This window comes from Passer domesticus, chromosome 12, assembly GCF_036417665.1.
Source record: "Passer domesticus isolate bPasDom1 chromosome 12, bPasDom1.hap1, whole genome shotgun sequence".
In the NCBI taxonomy this organism is placed as follows: Eukaryota; Metazoa; Chordata; class Aves; order Passeriformes; family Passeridae; genus Passer; species Passer domesticus.
In genome coordinates this window covers 10,066,984-10,086,832 of record NC_087485.1, presented here as the reverse complement: position 1 = coordinate 10,086,832, position 19,849 = coordinate 10,066,984, and the positions used below count along the sequence as shown (strand labels likewise).

The following is a 19,849-nucleotide window of genomic DNA, read 5'->3' as shown; positions in this document are numbered from 1 at the left end:
AAGGCTCATTTGCAACACAGGAATTTAAGGCCCAGGTTATACTTTTAATGGTGTCTTAGTCAGTTCTGAGGACATAAGGAGATGAGTGAAAATTCATCAGTAATATATTTTCTTACCTGCTCTTTTATTGTCTTACTCTGGAGATCATTGTGGTGTATAAGATAAACTACATTGGAAACCAGCAGTTTTCAGGTGAATCTCACTACCTCTTTCTCTTTGGCAGATGTTACATATAAGATGATGCCACTTGGCCTTGTGAAGCCTGGCTACAAGAGAGGCAGCTCAATAGCATAAGAGGCAGCGTGGCATAGGAGGGGGTTTCTGAATTAGTGGGTCTGGATAGAGCCCAGGATACATCCTGTACATTCACAAGGCATTTCTTGTGTGGTGTGTGAAGCCAGACCTGAGCTGAGGACAGGGAGGTGCAGTGCAGCAGCTTGTGGGACTAAAGGAGTTACACATCACCTTTATTCTCCTGGAACCAGTAGCCATTCCAGCACCAACTTCTCTATGTCCTACAAGATGCCTTTGTCCTACAAGATGCCTTTATCTGTTCCCAGCATGCCATATTTTGGTCTGGATTTATCTTCACTTATTTTCAAGGACTTTCTATGACTATAGGGACAGCCTAAGGCAACCAAGTTCACCATGTAGGGAGCCAGCTGAGAGTGTGCATCTGAACTCTTTCCTTAGTCTACTTTCTTTCCTCCTGGTCAGGGATGTGTTTGAAATGAGACAAAGGTGGGAAAAGAGCTGGCAGGGTTGCAAGAAGAGACATTTTCTCTCACTAGCTGAATGGCTTTTACACCTGCTTCACATTCAAGGGCAAGAGTAAATATGAGTGGAATTGAAAGTCATCCCTCAGCAGGTCCCTGTATTTCCTGTATCTCATGTCTATTTTTAACAAGACGCAAAACAGTTGATGTAAGATCAAGCAGAAATAGTCAGTGTTACCCCAGATAATCAAATAAAACCAGGAGAAGGTCTAGTATTCATTAGACATTTTGTTATCTTCCAACTGTATGAAGTGCTTTCTTTGGGGAATAACTTCAGAGGCTGGATTTTCATGGTTCGCTAACTGTAATAAATAAATCTGAATAAATCCAAACTTCAGTGCCAAGGACTGAATCAAACCCTCTTATTTTTATAGTGAAAATATCCTGGCATTAAAAGGCTTAGCATGTTGGGCTGTTCTGTTTAACAATGAGATGAAAAAATGGTGCAGATGACTGTAGTGGCAACTGAAAAATACTAGAACTCTTTAGGTTTTCTTAAGGAGGTGGTTTGAAGTTGCATGGTCAGACTTTTTCTTCTCATGACTAATCCACTCTCCTGTGACCTATCTTTAGTTTGATATTGAATCAGGAACAAGAACTGGAGCTTCAGCTGACCCCAAACATTTAGTTACATTAATCACAGGGCATTTTTGGACTCTGAGCATACTGAATGAAAGACACTTTCTTTGCAAGACATTGATCAAACAGTCTATAGGTATCACTACATCGAGGCACATTAATCATCTGGTGCATTATCAGTTCCACCAGGAGAATATGTAAATGTGATTCCTGTCAATGATAAGGGAAAGCAGAATTTATTTTTAAAAGTGGTCCTTCTGGAACTGTTGATATAATCTTACCTAAGACAATAGGTTGTAAAGATACATTTCAGCAGAACTGCCAATGAACATAAAGAACAAGCAAATTAAAGCTACAAAAAAAAAAAAAGAAAAAGAAAAAGATAGTGGCTATACTTCACTCACTTGCAGAAATTGCTGTTCCACAACATTGTGGAGACTTTTTCTGCTTAATAAAACAGGGCAGTTTTCTGAAAACTCTTATAATTGTTTTGTAACCACAAAAAGCTTTATTTAAGAGTGATGCTATTCTCTTCTATGCTCCAGTGCTCTTGCCCTAGAATACACCTGTGATACACTTGCCTCGTGGCTGAGGATGTGATGCTCATACTGACTGTGAAACTCTGAGGCAATGCCTCACCTTCACAGATGGCTCACCTTCACTCATATTAATGGGGCTGCCTGGCTGAGGCTTGCAATGTGCATCTTGCTGAAAGCATTTTTGCATAGATCTTCTTATATAATTGATCAATTTATTCTATTTTTACTTTTTTCTTTCTTCCTTACTTTTAAACCTATGCCAAATTAGTACCTGCAAATATTCATTCTGTCAGTGTTGGGGGTGTGAGGACACATTTCAGGCAAAAGTATTTTTTGAAGTCATATCTGAGAGAATTAGAGACCTAGGGCAGGGAAATTAGTAGAGATTAAATATATAAAATGGTCATATAATTTCTTCTTCTTGTCTCCTTAGTGTTCTTTTCTACTTTCCTGCATCTTTGGACCACAAAAGTGGAACAAGGAGTCCTTTGGGAAGGCAGGAGGACTTGTCTGTAAAGGGTATGGCTTTCTCTGGCTTTTGGTCCCTGAAGGCTGGAAGAAATGGAAGAAAATGCAGTGCAGTCTGTCTGCAAAGGCTGAGGACAGAGTTTGCTTTAGGTCTAATCTTGGCTCTGTCCAAGTCAGGAGGAAGTTCTGCAACAGTGCAGGATCATAAAAGATTTTAGGAATTTTTAAACAGTTGAACGGAAAATGGGCTAAATTCTGACATTTTGGGGGAATAGGGCTAAAAAGTATTTTTGAGGGATTAGGGTTATAAAGCCATGTAATTAATGCCTCCTCATGTGGTAACTGAGATAAGATCCATGGGGATCTGGTTTTCTCTCCTTACAGTACAGAATTTGGCTCTCTCTAATGGTCAGCATTATGGTTCTCATTTAAATGTGGAAGAGTTAGGAAAAGTTGAATGCAATTGCAATATGGCTGTATAAACACAGACATGATTAACTGCATATGCACAATGCTGCCTGGCAAGCTAGCAGAGAAAACAAACTACAATTTCTGTACATGCAAAAAAGGTCTTTGAATGTCCCTCCATTTGTATGTTTAATACTACTTGTCATCATATTGCAACAGTGTGCCCTTCATAATTATGTTTACATATTCTTGTATTTTTTTTTCCAAGGTCAGAGGATTATGTCTGCACATTTCAATAATTAGTTGTACAGTGTATAGTAAGTGTCTTATGGATTCCCTTTATCATATCTCTGCACTGTTGAGCAAAATCATAACAGAGTTCTTAAGTGAAAGTTCTTGTTTAAATGCAGGATTTTTGTAAACATGTCCCCAGCTCCCGCTGACTGTAGTAGAGAAGATGCCACTGTGTCCTTGGGATGCTCAGTATGTAGCTGCACCTGCACAAATAATGCTGTTAATGGTAATTTAATATGAAGCTTTAAAAGTTTTAGGTTTACTTTTTAAAGAGAAGAGAACAGATACAATATTTCTGGTTTTCATTGTGCCTTGTATTTCTCAAAGACCTTTCAGGAAAAGACAGGCTGCTGATATTCTTCCTGTGTCCTCTTCTGCTCCTCTAGAGCATATAATGGAAGTTAGATGTTATTAATGCAGGAAATAATGTAGGCTTTCAATGTACCATGCACATACTTAAAACAGTAAAAGAAACTCAGAACTTGCTTATGAAAGAGAATAAACTATCTGGTCTAGACTGGTGTATAACATGTGCCACGTATCTCAAACTGGGTCACAGAAAGCTTTAGGAATCTGCAGGCTCATCACTGTGGATGAACATGTGCCAGTTGAAGTCTTCAGGGAAACCAGAGAGAAGAAATGACCAGGAGATCACAGGTTTTCTTGATCAAGAATGAAAACTTACAGTGCCACTGCCTAGTGGTGGTGGTAGACTTCTATCCACAGAGCTCGGGACTTCAAGGCTGTCTGGAGAGGCAGGCACCCAGGAGGAGCCCAGAAGCTGCTCCTGACAACATTCCCAGGGTGGCAGAGGACACTGCTTCGTGGGCAGAGAGGGCCCAGGGCAAAAACCAACCCAGCACTTTTGATTGCTAGTGAGAGCTGGAAATTACAAGCCTAGTGACTTCACCCATTGCACATATTTCTCTCTTCCTTGCCCTTGCCCTCTAAGTTTTACACTTCTCCCTTCTCCCTCATCTTTCTTTAAATATTTCTTTTACTCTTCAACCCTACTTTCTCTTAGTTCTTGGTTGTATTACCACACTGGAGTATTTAAGAGAGTCTCTAATGAAACAGGACTTGTGCTGCCAGCAGTCATTTTTCTAAGGTGTAATCAACTAACTGATAAAAATAGTTGATTATAGCAGCAAGTTCATGCCACAGCACTAAAGAGAAGCTTAGCATTTCCATTACAACACTCATTATTGAGAAGTTTATAGCTCAGTTATTAAAAAGGTGTCATGAAATTTGACATTTGTAATTACAGCACAGAGAAGTTTCTGAGTCCACTATTAAAAAATCTGGTTTATTTTGTTGATTTCTATTTCACTGTCATGGTCTATGGGCATAGACACAACAAATAATGAGAAAAAAAAATGCCAATACTAATGCTAATGGTAAATGGTAGAGGTGGATAAATGGTTTGTAACAGCAGAATAAAAATTGCTGCTCAGGTCTTGAAAGAGGTATCCTTAAGCAAAGTCTGAGCCACCACACAGCAGGCAAGCAGAAAGCCAGTACCACAAAACATGTCCTGGTTGCTTTGGCAGTTCTGGCCCTCAGATGGGCTGGGTGCTGTAGAGCCTGAGGTCTAGGACTAACACCAGCCTTGGACACCCACAGAGACTTCAGAAATTCCTGTAGGTGATGAGGAGCCAGCTTTAGTTCTGAAACCACCTCTGTTTGCTTTTGCCTTTGGGAAGATCTAACTCATGTCCGATGCCTTATCAATAACACTCATTGTATCACGAGAGGTTCATGCTCTGGCCTGACCCAGAGGAAACTTTCAGAAGAGGAAGAAGTTGTCTGGTTTTCTGCTTCAGACTGACCAGGTCTTTGTGGCCACTGTGTTCTGGTCTTTTCTCTTCCCTTAGAATAAATTTTGTCTTCACTAGAGGTAAATTCAGTTTATTACACACTAGGATCTTCTCTTTTAAAGCAAAAATTTCATCTGGGCATAAGAGAGTGGTGTGTAGTATCTGTGATGTGTTCAAGGTCCAGAGAACACAAATGAAATTCAGTAGATTAAATATACATTGTTAGAAAAATAATTATATTGATATAGCTTTGAAGGACAGTAAAAATAATGAGAGAAATGAAATGTAGAGGGCATACATTTTGTGTCATATATATAAATGTAACATATTAACAATTTTACTAACTTTTTGAAATTGTTTTAGTGAAGAGGCTGGATTTATATTAAGTGCCTTCCTTTGGGGTCACTACAATGGAACTATATGCAATAGTTATTCAATACTATATTCAGTAATAATATAATATTATATGTAAAAGTATATATATAATAGTTTATTTAGTAGTAATAAAATTTAGTAATAATACTATTTACTACTATATGAACTATATTCAATATTATCGCCCTAATATTTTCTTTTTTCTCCCTGTCTTCCTTTCCTTTCTAATGAAAACTCAAATGAAGAGTTCTAATGATGAGCAGACTCGTTTACTGCAACAGCACTGCTTCTATTCTTACCGATATTAGAGAAAGGCATGCAAGGATTGCCTTCTTTTCAATACATCTAAATAAGAGGTGAGCTGTTTGAAATTTTAGTGATGTCAATATCCTCTCAGGTCTGGGTATGTTCCGTTTGTTTTAACAATTGCAGACAGCTTGGTATTTGAGTTATTTCCCGGGAATTTTAATTTTTTTTTTTTTTCTTATTTATGCTTCATTCAGTCCTGGCAATATTTTAGTATTCTTTTGACATTTTACATGGAGATTCTCTTATCTGAATGTATATATTTCTCTGCATTTATGTTTTGCTAGAATGTTGCCTTATTTTTATGTACTGCTGTAGCTAATTTTAAATTTTTCTTTACTATTCTGCTGGGAGTTTTTTTGTTTGTTTGTTTGTGGTTTTTTTTTGTTTGTTTGTTTGTGTGTTTTTTCTGGGAAAGGTGGCTTTTAGAAAACAGATAGGTATTCAAAAACCTCCATTTACCATACCTGAATTGTTCTGGTTCAGGGTGAGCAAATACTAGAGAAATGTTGTTTACTTGAAATTTTCAAAGATCTACCTAAGGCAGCCACCTGAAAATATTAAAAAGGGAGGGCTGAGGTATTTATGAGAAGCATTGTGGTGGCTTTCTCCATCAGGATTATCCTAAGAGACATTGTTTATAAGTGGATTATGAGCTTCAATCGTTTTATTAGGGTTTTTCTTTCTGCACTTTAAAGCCAGGTGCGTTAGAGCTGACCCACACTTGCTGAGCAATCTGATCCCCAGATACCTGAGGAGAGTTTCACAGTGTGTTTGGTAACTGTGTCATTTGGGAATGTGAGTTCACCTTCAATTTTATGTTTGTCTTTTCTTTTAAATAGTGAAATATTTCTGGGAATAGGGTCATACATAGGAAAATCTGACCCTGATTTTCTAATGTTCCTGTTGGCTGTTGCAGACCTGAGCTCTTCACTGATTCTCTGTCTGGCCACCTTGCTGGAAGGGGTAATGCCTGCAGACATGAAGTGAGAACAGATTGCTGATGAGCTGCCTTGTGCCCTTTAGATTTCAGTTTTCTGTGGATTTAACTTGCCTGGACTGGATACAGTTGTTTGTGTGCAGACAAGATGGTTGTGTGCAAATTCCCCATTAGACTTCAATCAGAAAACCCTTTGAGGAGGCAAGAGTAGATATTCCACAGGCTTACTGTCTGAAAATGAATGGTTTGTCTGTGAGTCTGTGGCCTGTGTGCACAGTGGCTGTCCATGGATTACCCACTCCCTGCTGCCCTGCAGCACAGCCTGACAAATCCTGTGTTTTTACTGTGCCACCATGCTGAACCCTCGCTCTGCTAGCATGTTTCTGGGGCTGCAGTCTGGAGACAGAAGTCAGAAGACATTTCATTGGTTGAATGTATGTGGAATGAAAACTATTGCCATTTGAGAGCAACATCTCACAGAGGGAAGGGAGGAGGGGGGGCACAGGAGGGGTGTGTTGATTGGGACTGACATGCGCCTTAAGAACTGATGTGGCTTTCACACTTGGAAATATTCAGGACTCCATATGTTCCAAAAACCTCACTGAACAGTGCATATAACATTGCCTTTATCATTCTTTAATCTCAGTTTAATTGCTGTGGTCAAATTACCCCACACTTAATAACCCACAGCTTGGTATATTATTTAATATGGTTGACACATACTTTGTTTTAAATGTCAGTGCTGGTAAAGCCCTAGAGTTGGCAATGCTGTGTATGATAGATGGCAGAGGAGATGGATCATCTGTTCTTTGTCTGTGCTGTTGGTATGTTGGCTGCAACTTTTTCAACTGTGACACTAGACTCATGCCAAACCCAAAGCTACTGAATGGGTAATATTATCCCTTGTATCTGATGTTTTGTAGCTGATCATTCTCAATTTCTCTGGTTTTTTTTACAAGAATGTGTAATATTATATCACCCAAGTCGAAGTGGTGAACTAGTGTTCTTTCAAATGGGTTGATTTAATTATTTCAGCACCCAGTGACACCTTTGTTATTAAAGGATTTTCACAAAGCAGTACATAGTCTAATTACGAATTTACACAAGAGACCGTAACAGCATCTGCTGGGTAAATAATATACATTTGTAAAATGGTCTAGCTACTAATTTACACAGCCGATCACTGAGACACTGAAAGGCTGTGGCATTCTGTCATGTCAGCTCTCAAACACTTCCAACATTCCTGCTTCTCCTTACAACTGTTAACAAAACAGAGAGAATCAAGTAACTAAAACTCTCTTCTAGAAAAAAACAGGACTGTTTGGCATTGGTAGATTTAGCTGCTGTTTCATTCAGAGTTTTTTTCTTGTCCCCAGCTGGCAGCAGAGGCATGGGAAGTTCTATCACACATATTTTGGGGCCCACATCTATATCAGCACAAGCATGCAGGTTCAGAAGGAGGTGCACATTTTCATTCTGGATTGCTGGCTCTGCACTCTTGGTGCAAATCTGTCCTCAAACCTCTGCAGATTAACATCTCCAGAGACTATTTCCCTGCATGGGAGAGCCCAGGGTAGGAAATGCATGCCTCTGTAACTCCTGTGTCACATCCCTACAACTATGTTCAGACTTCAGCCAGGACATGCTTATCTGAAAGATCTTTGCCTGCAATCTTAGTTCCTTGCAGCTATAAAAGTTTGGTGCCAGTTGCAGCAAGTCAGGGGCTGCACTGACTTGTTCTGTGAAGACTGATTGGTCTGAGATCTGCAGATATAAATGCAGTTCACTCATTGAGAACACTTTGGCTTTTTTTTTTTTTTTTTTTTTTTGGCATCTGGGTGTTGATACAGAGGCACAAATTACCCACTTCTGAGAGCAGCTATGATGGATTCATGCAGCTCCTCCTGGGTAACAGGACGATGACAGCTGGGGAGTAAACCCCTGGTGTAAGGTAAAATTTTTGCTGGATCAGTGAGACTGACATTCCTAGTCTGGAACCTATTAGTGATTAGTGAGAATAAGATTTAAGATTTCTCAAACCCTCAGCTAAATGCAGCTTTGCAAACTGGAAAACAGAGCTTTAGCCATAGCTTAGTGCTAAGAAGAGAAGAGCTCAATGTTAGGAAATGCTTCAAGTATCTTAACTATCTGTGGATATGCGATTGTCTACCAAAAAACCCCAACCAAACTGAAAAAGTCTAAGGAGAAAGAAATATAAAGCAGGATCCACTGTGGGATCCTATCTCTTCCTGTGTTTCTGGAAGGAGAACATAGTGGTTTCATTGCCATCTGTGCAGTAGGATGCCCATCAACTTGCATTCTTATCTTTTGCAGGCAGAAAACTGGACAAGCTCTCTCATAGCAAATCCTTCTTTATTTCCTCACAGCTGTCTCACCTATGTAAGCTGCAGAGCCTTTTCCAGCAATGCTGAGAAAAGATTTATGTCTGCAGTACAGGAGAAAGTCTCCTTCCCTGTTTAAGTCTGAATTCTACATCAGCAGGCTGCATCTGGGGAAGGGAATTCAGACTGGTTTTCCCAAGTGCTCTATTTTCCATTTAAACATCATGCTTAGGAAATGATCACAACAAAGCTTGTGTTTCACATTAAAAGCACATCCGTGCAGCACTGTTTATTCAGAAAAGAAAACCAGTATAGCTATTTTTCTTGATTCCTTGAGTATAGTATGGGACAAAGACAGGAGAAAAGAATGGGAAAAGGTAGAATTAGAGACTCTGCTTCCTCAGGAGGAGTGATGATTCTCATCAGTTGTGCCTCTTGCTCCTCCATCTGTGTTGTAATTACTCTCAAAATTATAGGATAGTGGTATTGGAGAAGAAAATCACCATTGCCCTAAAACAAAAAGACCCCTTTGAAATGACATATGAGACTGTCAAGCTATTGGACCTAAATACCTGATTTGTTTGCATATGACATCCTTTTAGCAGTTACATATTTTAAACACTGGCTTGCATTGTTTACTGAATGAGCAGCAATCTGTAAAGGATCCAGTTTTCACATTGACCAGGCAGAAAATACCCTCTGATAAAGGAGAAATATTTGTTGATTATGCATATTGTCTCTTTTGCCTAACATTGCTTTCATATCAAAGGCAACGTGGCAGTTTGTTGAAAGAAAAGAAATATTGTTTTGCTTTGTTACAGGCAGCAAAGGATCTTTACAAAGCTTTTGGCTCTTGTTCAAATGTATCACACCATTTGTGATGGCTTTATAAACTAAGCATGGTTTAAGACAGTCAAGGATGAGTCAGACAGAAAGAAAACATACAATTAATACTTTACTATAAACTTGGGATTAAGATTATCCATGAAAATCAGAACTATGACAAGGCTGTGCACCATGAATGGTGTTTCAGGGAGTAAGTGGGAAGTTAAGAAAAACTGTGTTTAAGATGAAAGCTGCTTTCATTGAAGACGGGATCATAGCAAAAATGTAACAGGAGAAGTGAAATATAATTAGGAACGTGACATTAATACTGGATTTGCAGAATGTTGCCCAACAGGTGGGTGGAGTTTATTTGACTTTGTTTCAGCTGGAGTATTGAACCACACAGATGCAGCCTTTAAAATTAATCTAGACTGTGAGAAAAAAGATAACAAGAATGTTCAAATACTTGGGCTCACACCACCAGCATGTGTCCTAGCTCTTTCTCTTCTAGCTGTAATAATCACCTCCCAGTTAAGATGGTTTTTGCTCTTCCTCTGTCATTCCTTGTTTCTGCAGCTCTGCACTGGAAAGCAGAGGGGATATTGGGTTTCCTTTCATCACAGTGACAAGTTAGGGAAACATCTGTTTTAAACAAAATGTGCAAAAGGTTTGAAAAACAATTAAGGTGGGTTTTTGGCATTTTTTGTTTATGCCTGTTAGGCACCGATTTTTATTAAAATAAAATTTATGAGTATAATATGAGGAGAAGTCATTTAAAAGATTGAATTTGGAGTATTGAGAGAGGAAATCTGTGAATGGCAAAATGTCCACCAGAATGGACAACATGAGTCGCTTTCTGGACTCCAGGATGGAAGCATCAATAGAGATTGAACATTTGTTTCAGTTTATGAATTTTTTTGCAATCCAGCTAAAAATATCAGCACCACCTGTGATACAAGAATCAGATTTATTATCAGCTTCTCAGGAATTGCAAAACGGCCTAACTCCACCCGACTGTTAATAAATCAGGTGCTGAAAGCACTTCAAATGAGAACTTTGCTGAAGAGACAAGTACTCCCAAGGATCAAAGGCTCAAGTCAGTTAAACTGGCCATTTGCCCTTTTGGCATAATCAGAATGTATTTTCAAAAAAAAAAGAAGAAGGAAAGAGAAAAAGAAATGACATGATGCTTTTATCAGAGTACGACAAATATTAAAGTGGGCATAGGCATCTGTAAGTCAGTCACTCTAATTCTGCAAAGCTGAGTTTTCTAACAGGGCTGAATTAGTAAAGCTTAAGGATTTGGTCCAAAGCCCACTGAAGTCAATGAAAAAAGAGTGTTTCTTTTGATTCCAGTGGTTTGGATCTGGCTGTTGGAAGCTCCCTGCTTTCGACACAAAGCACCCACCCTCCCATGAAGCTGACTTGTCTCTTCACTGTGTTCCCCTGACATCACACACATGCAGAAAATCAACTGACATCCAGGCTTCCGATGAAAGAAATTGCCTGAAAAATATTGGAATATCCAGCTTCCTGGATTAATTAATAAAATTACTTGCTCTTCAACATAGATTACATGCTGGGCATTTAGCTGGTGTGCTCTGGGGAAGGGGTGAAAAAAAGGTTCAGTGGAGATGTAGGGAAGAGAGAAGAGGGCACAGGTGAAGAAATACCATGAATATTGATTCATGATGACAGGAACATTTTTTAAACACTGCAGAGCTCTGATTTGCATGAACAATATTGGCCTTATTCAGAATCACAGAATATTCTGAGTTGGAAAGGACTCACAAGGATCATGAAATCCAGCTCTTGAATGAATGGCCCATAGAGGGATCAAACCTGCAATCTTGGCATTATCAGTGTCCTGCTGTAACAACTGAGCTCATCTCAGGGTCTTAAACTGAAGCTGTCAGCAACATCAACACTGGCAGATTTACAGGATTCTAGCTCTAACTCTTTTTTTTTTTTTTTTTTTTTTTTGCCCTTGCACTAGATATCAGCGGTAGGGATTGTATTATTTAGTGTGAACCAGTGTCCACTTATGTTTGAATTTCCTCTTTTCCTGGGTCCTCTACCTGTTGTAGAAGACAGGTCATTGTTATGAGGTGTGTGGTTTTTCTTTTTCTGGATAGCCATTCAAGCCATAAAGAGAATTTTTGGATGATGGTGTTGCTGTGTAGCAGTCTGGAAGTGGTCAGGGAGGGGACGATCTTCATGGGTGCCTGCATTATGCTTGCAGATGATGGACTGACCTTGTGGGCAGCAGGAAGAACCACAGGAGGAGCACAGGCAGGGCTGAGGCACTTCTCCCACACTTGGTAGTAAAGCAGATGTGAGTCACAAGCAGCAGGATGGGTGGAAATGGTGTTCTGCAAGAACTGAATGCAGAAACCCATGCTTTCAGGCTCCCAGCTGTAATGCTGGGGGATAAAGTCTCTTTTTCTTGGGTACCCAGGTGCAGAGCCGCTGATCAGAGCAGAGTTAGTCTGGTTACAAGTATGCAGGAGGGAAAACAGTCCTGTGCCTGTGGCAGTGGTGTACACCTGAAACCAGTGCAGAAATGATGACTCACAGGGCAGTGTGTGACGCTCTCGAGTTTACTGTTTGCACCTGCGGTTGGTTCTGTGCAAGAAACAAGAGCAACCTGGTTTATACTGGGTTGAGTGTGTGAGGAAATCTCTGGAGTGGCTGAGAGCTGCGCATTTTCAGCTGGGCAAACATCAGACAAGAAAAGGGCATGTTTGCTGTCCCTCTTTGGTTGGCTTTTGCGGGATGCCTGACGTTAGGAGAGCATGGTCATTCCCAGCGGGACAGACCCATTCACACCCAGCACTGTGCTCTGACAAGAGCTATTTAAGCTTTGGAGTGATGTCTCCCAGCACAACGGGGCTCCACCCTCACCTTTCCTAGGAATTCACAGAAGTGCAGGTCCTGATGTTTGCTGTGCAAATCTTCACCAGCCAGCCTGTGCAAAATGAGACCTGTTTTCAGAGAGCTCATGCGAATTCTGCTTTCTTACTGGCAATTGGAGAATTATTTTCAGTCCTATGCTTTAAAATGGACCTTGAGCAACAAGTCTGTTTTATTCAGGGCTTGTTTTTCTGGTCACTGGATTGGCAACAGTTTTCAAGCCAATATTTCTGTCTCAGGTCTTCTTTGGAGTATTCAATATTCTCGAGTATAATAATTCTCAGTGTCGGATGCACTTCTTAAATAATTTTCAAGGTAGCATATTGCAGCTTGGGATGCCCTTCTGAAAGCCAGGAGAGCTTCCCACAAAGGGTGAGCTGTGCTGGCTCAGTGGGCACATTCTTTCCCCATGAAACAACACATACCCCCAGAGTGTCAGCTTCCAGCTCTGCAAAATGGCAACCACCACCTCAGCTTCCCCCAGATTAATCAATCAGTTGCTTTTTAAAATTATGGATGCCTAATGTGGGATTGTCTAGTATTTGATCTGTATAGATACCAGCAAATTTTAGATTTGTTCTATTATGTGTATTAGGGCAAAATAAAAGCTCTGGAGTCAGGAAATTGCATTTTCTGTGGCTGAGACTGGGCTGCACTGCTCTTTTGATGCAGAAGTTTCAGGAACATTGATGGTTGAAGCAGACACATCTGCTGTTTGTAGTGATTCTGTCAACAGCCCTCATGGTATACAGCCAGCCTAATAATCACAAGTGCTTCTTTCTGTTTAAATCCCAGAAAAGGAACTGACATCTTTTATCAGAAAGACAGACAATCTGTATCCTGTGACAATTCCAGATTATGGATCCCAAGAGACTTTCCTTACATTCTTATTTTATCATGGAAATCACAGTTAGTGCTGTTTACTTTCTATACCTCCACACAGTTTTCAAGGTGTTGCCAGCAGGACCTGTGCTGATACTGACATGTGTTGTTGTCACATTGCAAGATCTGATAGAACATCCCTATATATATATATAAAAATATCAGTGTTTTCTTGGATCTTCCTTTGCTTTCAGTGGCTTTGGAAATCGTGGCACTTGTTAATTCACATGCTTTGTCTATTTTGTAGGCTTTTTTCCTACTTCTAAGGAAGGACTTGTTCCTAGTAGACTGGTTTGGAGTACAACTCTCTTTTGCTGCTATTTTTTTATGGTAGACAGCTATGTATATGTCATTTTCTAGCTATTACTACAGAGTAGGATAAGAATAAATGTCTGGGGGGAAAAGAGAAACACTGGTTATTTGGAAAAATAAGTGGCTTATTCCTGATAGTTTTTTGCAATATTCCTGTCATGCTGCTTTGAAGTTCACAGCCCAGACCCACATCAGAAGTGGGGGGGATGGACAGCAGAGCTGCTGAGGAAATGCAGGGCTCCAGCCACAGAGCCACACTCCAAAAAGCTGTTCACTGTCCTCCGTTGTGATATAAAAGCTGAAATGCCACTCAAGCTCCTTCCCTCTGGACTTCCCTCACCCTGGGGATCAGTAGTACATGAGAATGACCCATCCCTGGTGTACTGCCATCCACAAACTCATGATTTGTCATGGTTGAAGTTCCTTGAAACTGAACTTTGGGTCTGTGAGAACAACAGGTTCTTCGTGCTGATCCCCTGTGATTTGATTTGCTTTGCCTGGCAGACTGTCAACCTTCTCTGAAGTTATAATCATCTGTTTGAGGCTTGGAGCACATTTTCACTAAAATATTTGCTCCTGAGCTTACCTACTACTTGTTCATTTTGTAAACAGTAAACAAACAAATATTAAGATGTATTAATATATTTTTTACCCAATTCAAGAAGCCATCTTAAAGACCAGTTCAAAACAGTCCAGTTGTCAGTGGGTCCTACAGCAGCCAAGTACACTGTATGGTTCATTTTTCTGACCAAAATATAATTAGTTTTTTTTGCCACATGCAGAAGACAAGGAGTCTGGGCTTTGTTTCCGAAGCCCACGCGGTGCATTAGGTCAATCCAGCAGATGCATCTCAGGAAGGAGCTACATTCCTCTTACTTTTATTTGGACTTGAGATACCAGAAGATGCTAAAGCCTTGAGTTTTCATGTCATGACACCTCATTTAGTTTACTCCTACACAAAATGATATGTTATCTGACCCAAGGGCTTTGCATCATGTGTCCACAGAGCAGGGTAGGAATCAACACATAAATCCAAAGCTTATTTTACTCCTTTCTTTTCTCTACATCCTATATAAGGTGTCCAGCTGGTTTGTGGCAATGGAATAGTAATGACAGCAGGATGGTAATTTCATCTTGAGCTTTACAAGCAAGAGGAGGTGCCAAGAAGGAAACCAGGTATGAAGGTTGCCAAATATATCTTCCATTTATCATCCCAGCTGACAGCAGGTAAATTATTTCTGAGTGGCACTTTGAAAAGGGAGGGGAGAAGAGAAGCACACACTAATATGTGCTGCAGAGGTGTCTCTGAGGAGTGGCTGGTGTGGCAAGCTAAAGTATAGTCCTTCCTGCAGGAGGAGTACAGTGTGTTACTCATGCAGGAATTCTGGTCACGCTGCTGGAGCTGAAGTACCTGGACACATACCCAGATGGTCCAGTGGTAATAGGAAAAGATTGATCTTTTTTATAGGAGCTGGAAATGAAGATAATATTTTTGTCCAAACAGAGTGCTCTCACTTGCAGAGTGCCCCAGCAATGTTTCAGTACTGGACAGCATTTCCCATACTCTTTTTGCAAAGTAAAGAGACTTCTAGAAATGTTTTCATATCAGATACCTTCAGAATTTAGCAAGAAGAAAGGGGATCTTCCTCTTTTGCTTTGCCATTTTCACCTAGTTTTGAAGTGGGGTAACTATTGCTGAGACTGTGATAAGGAATGGGGCTGTGCTGATATAACCAGTTCAGGATGTGGCTCATTGTCTGCACCCTGTGAACGTGTCACAGCGCTGTTCTGAAAAGAGTTACAAGCAGACAAAGCATCCAGTGAATGGAAAACAACCTGCTTGAGTAATTTCTACTTTACTGTTTTATAACATGATATTTCTCAGGTGCAGACTCACATTTACTTGTCTAACCATTGCCATTATTATTATTATTATATAGTAATTATAATTTACTTGTACAAATTAGAGGAAGGATTAAATGACATATAAAAAGCATACTGACCGGAACTAAATAGAAAATTCCAAGGAGGAGTCCTTAAAATAAAGCAATTGTATAATACTTAATTGTATAATATAAACTGTAATTTCCCCAAAGACATTGTATTAATCTTATAGTGGTTAACTATTCCATTTGGTCCATTTATAATCACTTTGAGCTACTTAAATAGAAATTTAAAAAAGGATCAAACTTGTTTCCCACTAATATGCCTAGTGCTTTCCCCATAGCTTATTCATCTTCAAAGCTCTTCACCAACATTAGCTAATTATTTCTTTTTTCTAATTAGTAGAAATTGACTATGGTCAAAAGGGCCATTCAGCAAATTAGCATGCCTCTACCTTCAAATCTCAGAGCTTCTGACCCAGAGCTTTCAAATGGCTGATGAAGATATCATACAGTGGTTGTCCTGAGCCCATAGTCAAGGCAGCCAACTGGAGAAAAAGAAAGAAAGATAGATTTTTTTTTTTAAATTACACCTCAGGGAAGTGTATCAAATCTCCTCATTCACAGCTTTCCCTGGAGGCAGCAGCATGGAGAATGCAGGGCTGGACCCATCCTCCTCCTGCTCTGAGCACAGCTGCCTCAGACAGGGGCCAGGGGGTACCTTGCCCTTATTCTGAACACTTAAAGGCATGTGGGGTTTGTGGTGGCCACCTGCTCAGAGGCCACTTCTCTTCTTGGCTGCTGGAGGTGGCACAGGTCACTTGGTGTCACTTGGGTGGTGTCCCTGTCTGTGTGCTGGCTGCTGGAAAAGCAATCTGAAGCTCTGCCCAAGTGTCAGCTTTGCTCTGGGGGTGTGCTCTGTCCGTTTTGAACTGTAAGATGGCAACACAGCAAGATGGGTTTAAGAAGTGATTTGGAGTTTTTTAAGCCCTGTTTGCATTAAAACTGTCCTTTCAAAGGGGTGTTTCTTCTGAGTCTTTTGTGTAGCCATGCCACTCGCCAAGAGCTGCATTTCTCACTTTGTAAGAGTTCATACACATCTGTAACTTGATAGCTGTAACCCAGAGGTAGCAGAAAAGTCTGTGGAAATATGAACAAGTTCACCCCCCACTTTGTATTCTGAATTTCTTTACTTGTTCTTCAAAAAGGCAGCAAAGTGACAAATCCTCACTGAGCAGCAGCTCTGTTTGGCTCTTGGAGAACAGCTGTGAGTGTGAGACTTGTTTATGTTTCAGAAACTGTGAATGTTTTAACCCCGAACAACAGTGTGTGCTCCAGGAGATTAATATCTGCATTACATGGACTTGCTGAGAATAAATTAACTCTTGATGACACGATTACTGTCTTAGCAGTGTTCACCGCATACAATTGCATGGTGTCAAAGATATTAATGTGTTTTTGTGAAGAATTTAGGAAACAATTTATTTATATGACTGTGCTTCATTCCATATCACACCAGGACATCAATTAGCTACTATCGCCTGTAAAAGAAATGTAAATCATGTGTCTCATTGGTTATGAGGATAATAGTGGTCCAATAATTCACAAAGAATAATTCATTCTATGAATTGTGCCTCATTCTGTGCTCATGAATTGTTCAGAAACAGATACAACTTTTTCAAGTTTTCATTTTTCAAATTATTATAATGGATTCTTCTTGGTTACAGTTCACTCATGGAGGTTTTGAATATTAAGGACTTGAGTCTGGGGTGATTTTATTTGGTCACATGGTACAATATGTTTCTTTTCTGACTGAATCAGTACAATTTTTGGAATCAGTTGATGTTGTGAAGGTTTATGAGACAACGCAAACAAACTTCAAAAAATTTTTTAAAATAGGGTGCTGGGAAAAAAAATTATTTTGACACTGGCCAGAAATACATAAAAATGTGAACCTCCAGAATGGTGAAAAGCCAAATAAGCTTTAAAAAGGATTTATGCTGAGATTTGAAGGAGAACATACTCTGGGAAATAATATATGAAAGTTTCTAAAATTAGGGAGTAAAAATGATTGCCTTAGGAAGATAATTAACTCTTTCTTTAAAAAAAAAAATAAATGTAAGCAAAAAAAGAAAAAAAAAAAGAACAAAACCCCCAAATTGCAAACCCCAAGAAGGGTGTGGATTTCAGTTCCTATTTATTTCTGCATAATCATTGACTTTAATAGAAGGAAAAGTTTTGAAAGTATTTGCATTATTAGAAGGAGTGGTGTTTGTATTGGCAGCATGAGAACAAGGAGGAAAAGGTAATTTTTCTAGAAAGTGCTGGCTTTTGAACAGCTCAGAGATGGTTTAAGAATTTTCCTTCATACCCCAGCTATATGCAATCAAAATAGAAAATAAGACAAAAAATTAGGCATAATTTTATTTTTCAATATAGAACCTAAAATAATGTTCATTACTCAAATTTATCTCTTTTTCCTGTAAGTTCTGGCATAAACTAGAGATGATTTCAACCGTTGCAATTTTTGAGCCCTCAGTACAGCACATCTGTTGGAAGTGAGGTAGCTGGGTTTCCATGATACTTAATGTGTATTGAGTATTGCATGGAAGGGTTGAACCTTGTTTTTCTCCCTTTTAGTGAAATTAGATAAGATGGAAAATTTGCGTTTCTTTTTTTTTTTTTTGGTGTTTGATTCACCCAGATACCCAAAGACTTTTTTCTCTGAACGGCCTACTGAGAATCTGAAATCCATCCTCTTCCCTCATATTGCCAGGCATGCCTTTCCCATGCTAATACGTTAAGTAACTTTTATTGCACTGAAGAGCATATAAAGTTCACTGCTTTGCCATGACCTTTTCTCCTTTAAATTGTTTCATCATTGTGACCAATAATGGACCAAAGAGAAGACGTAAAAATGTTAGGGACATTTATTTCTAAGGAGGTTAAGCAACTTTTGCTATGCCCTCTTTACATACTTCCAGACCTTCTAAAAAGAGACCGTAACGTGACAGCGATGCCCCCCTTAATTACATTTTGTTGTCAGAGGAAGCATGCTTTAAAAGAACAGTAACCCAACACTCCTAGAGCTGAGGATTTCAATAATCTCAACCAGGTTCACAATATTTGGAAAACCCCAAACCTTCTGTCAACTGACTGAAGCAAATTTTACGCATGCAAGAAGTAAAGTCATCTGGCACCAGGTTCTGTGTTATGGGGTTCGGGCGAAAGGATCTTGTTTCACTTTGCCAGATTTTCCTGAGCAGTTGGACAGATTTCATTATGGCAATGGCTTATCAAAAATCCAAAACCTAAAGAATGATCTACTCCTGCTGTTCTTGTTTTCAGTAATGTTCATCTCCATCAGGTACTGAATATTGCCAGTCTAGTATTGAAATATTAATAACAGCTGAAGATTCAAAAAAAGGAAAATACAAATGGAATTCAGCAGGGTTCACACTTGATCTCGTTCCTGGCCTTTTTTTGATTGGTCACTAAACCTGGTTGTATTGTTTTTGTCACAACTGCTGCTAGCTTTGTTCATAGCAAAAAAGAAAATTGCTCCTGAGTGAATCCAGTTTGTGTTTTTGCAAGTTCTGTCATGACTTTAACAGAGATTGCAAAGGACAAGAAATCAGTTTTTCAGCAGACTGCTGCATTGATACAGGATATATGGAATTAAAACCTAACGAGGGTGGGCAAAGGATAGTACATTTATTTTTTCAGGAGAATACAATGGATAGGAAATGCCAATGAGAGGCATGAGCATTTATCCAAAATAGAAAATGTTGTTGTCTGAACATATTCTAGAGTTCCTGTAGTATGACTATTAGCTAGGTTGGTGAACCTCCTGGCCTTTCCTTGCAAGATGAATTGCCTTCACTCAGGACGGTCTGGAGAGCAGTGGAGCTGTTGTGGCATTCCCAAAAAAAGAGGAAAAATAAGGGGTTGTATCTATCTGCCTCCCTCTGGGAGGACACAGCCTGTGTGTCCTGGCTTCTGTGCCTATAGAACAAACACGAATACAGTCTGTACTAAAAGTAAGGTTCTAGGAGCAAAACTCCTAGGCTTCTACTCAGGGCTTAAGAACAACCAAAAAATATATTGGTCCCAGAGCAGTTTTCATGGGTTGCATCAGACTGAACTCTGTGTTTTTTGGGAGAGGCTTGCAGAGCCTGTACAAGTGTCTA

The 19,849-nt window shown here is 39.6% G+C and overlaps 1 long non-coding RNA gene across 1 annotated transcript in view; it reads left to right on the top strand.

The window, feature by feature from the left end:
* The first annotated feature begins 529 nt into the window (after nucleotides 1-529).
* Nucleotides 530-19,849, top strand: part of LOC135279602 (uncharacterized) — a 58,116-nt gene continuing 38,796 nt past the window's right edge. The window contains exons 1-3 of the long non-coding RNA XR_010346821.1: nucleotides 530-2,413; nucleotides 5,502-5,612; nucleotides 14,854-14,952. This is a non-coding gene — a long non-coding RNA (uncharacterized LOC135279602). The remainder of the gene's footprint in view (nucleotides 2,414-5,501; nucleotides 5,613-14,853; nucleotides 14,953-19,849) is intronic.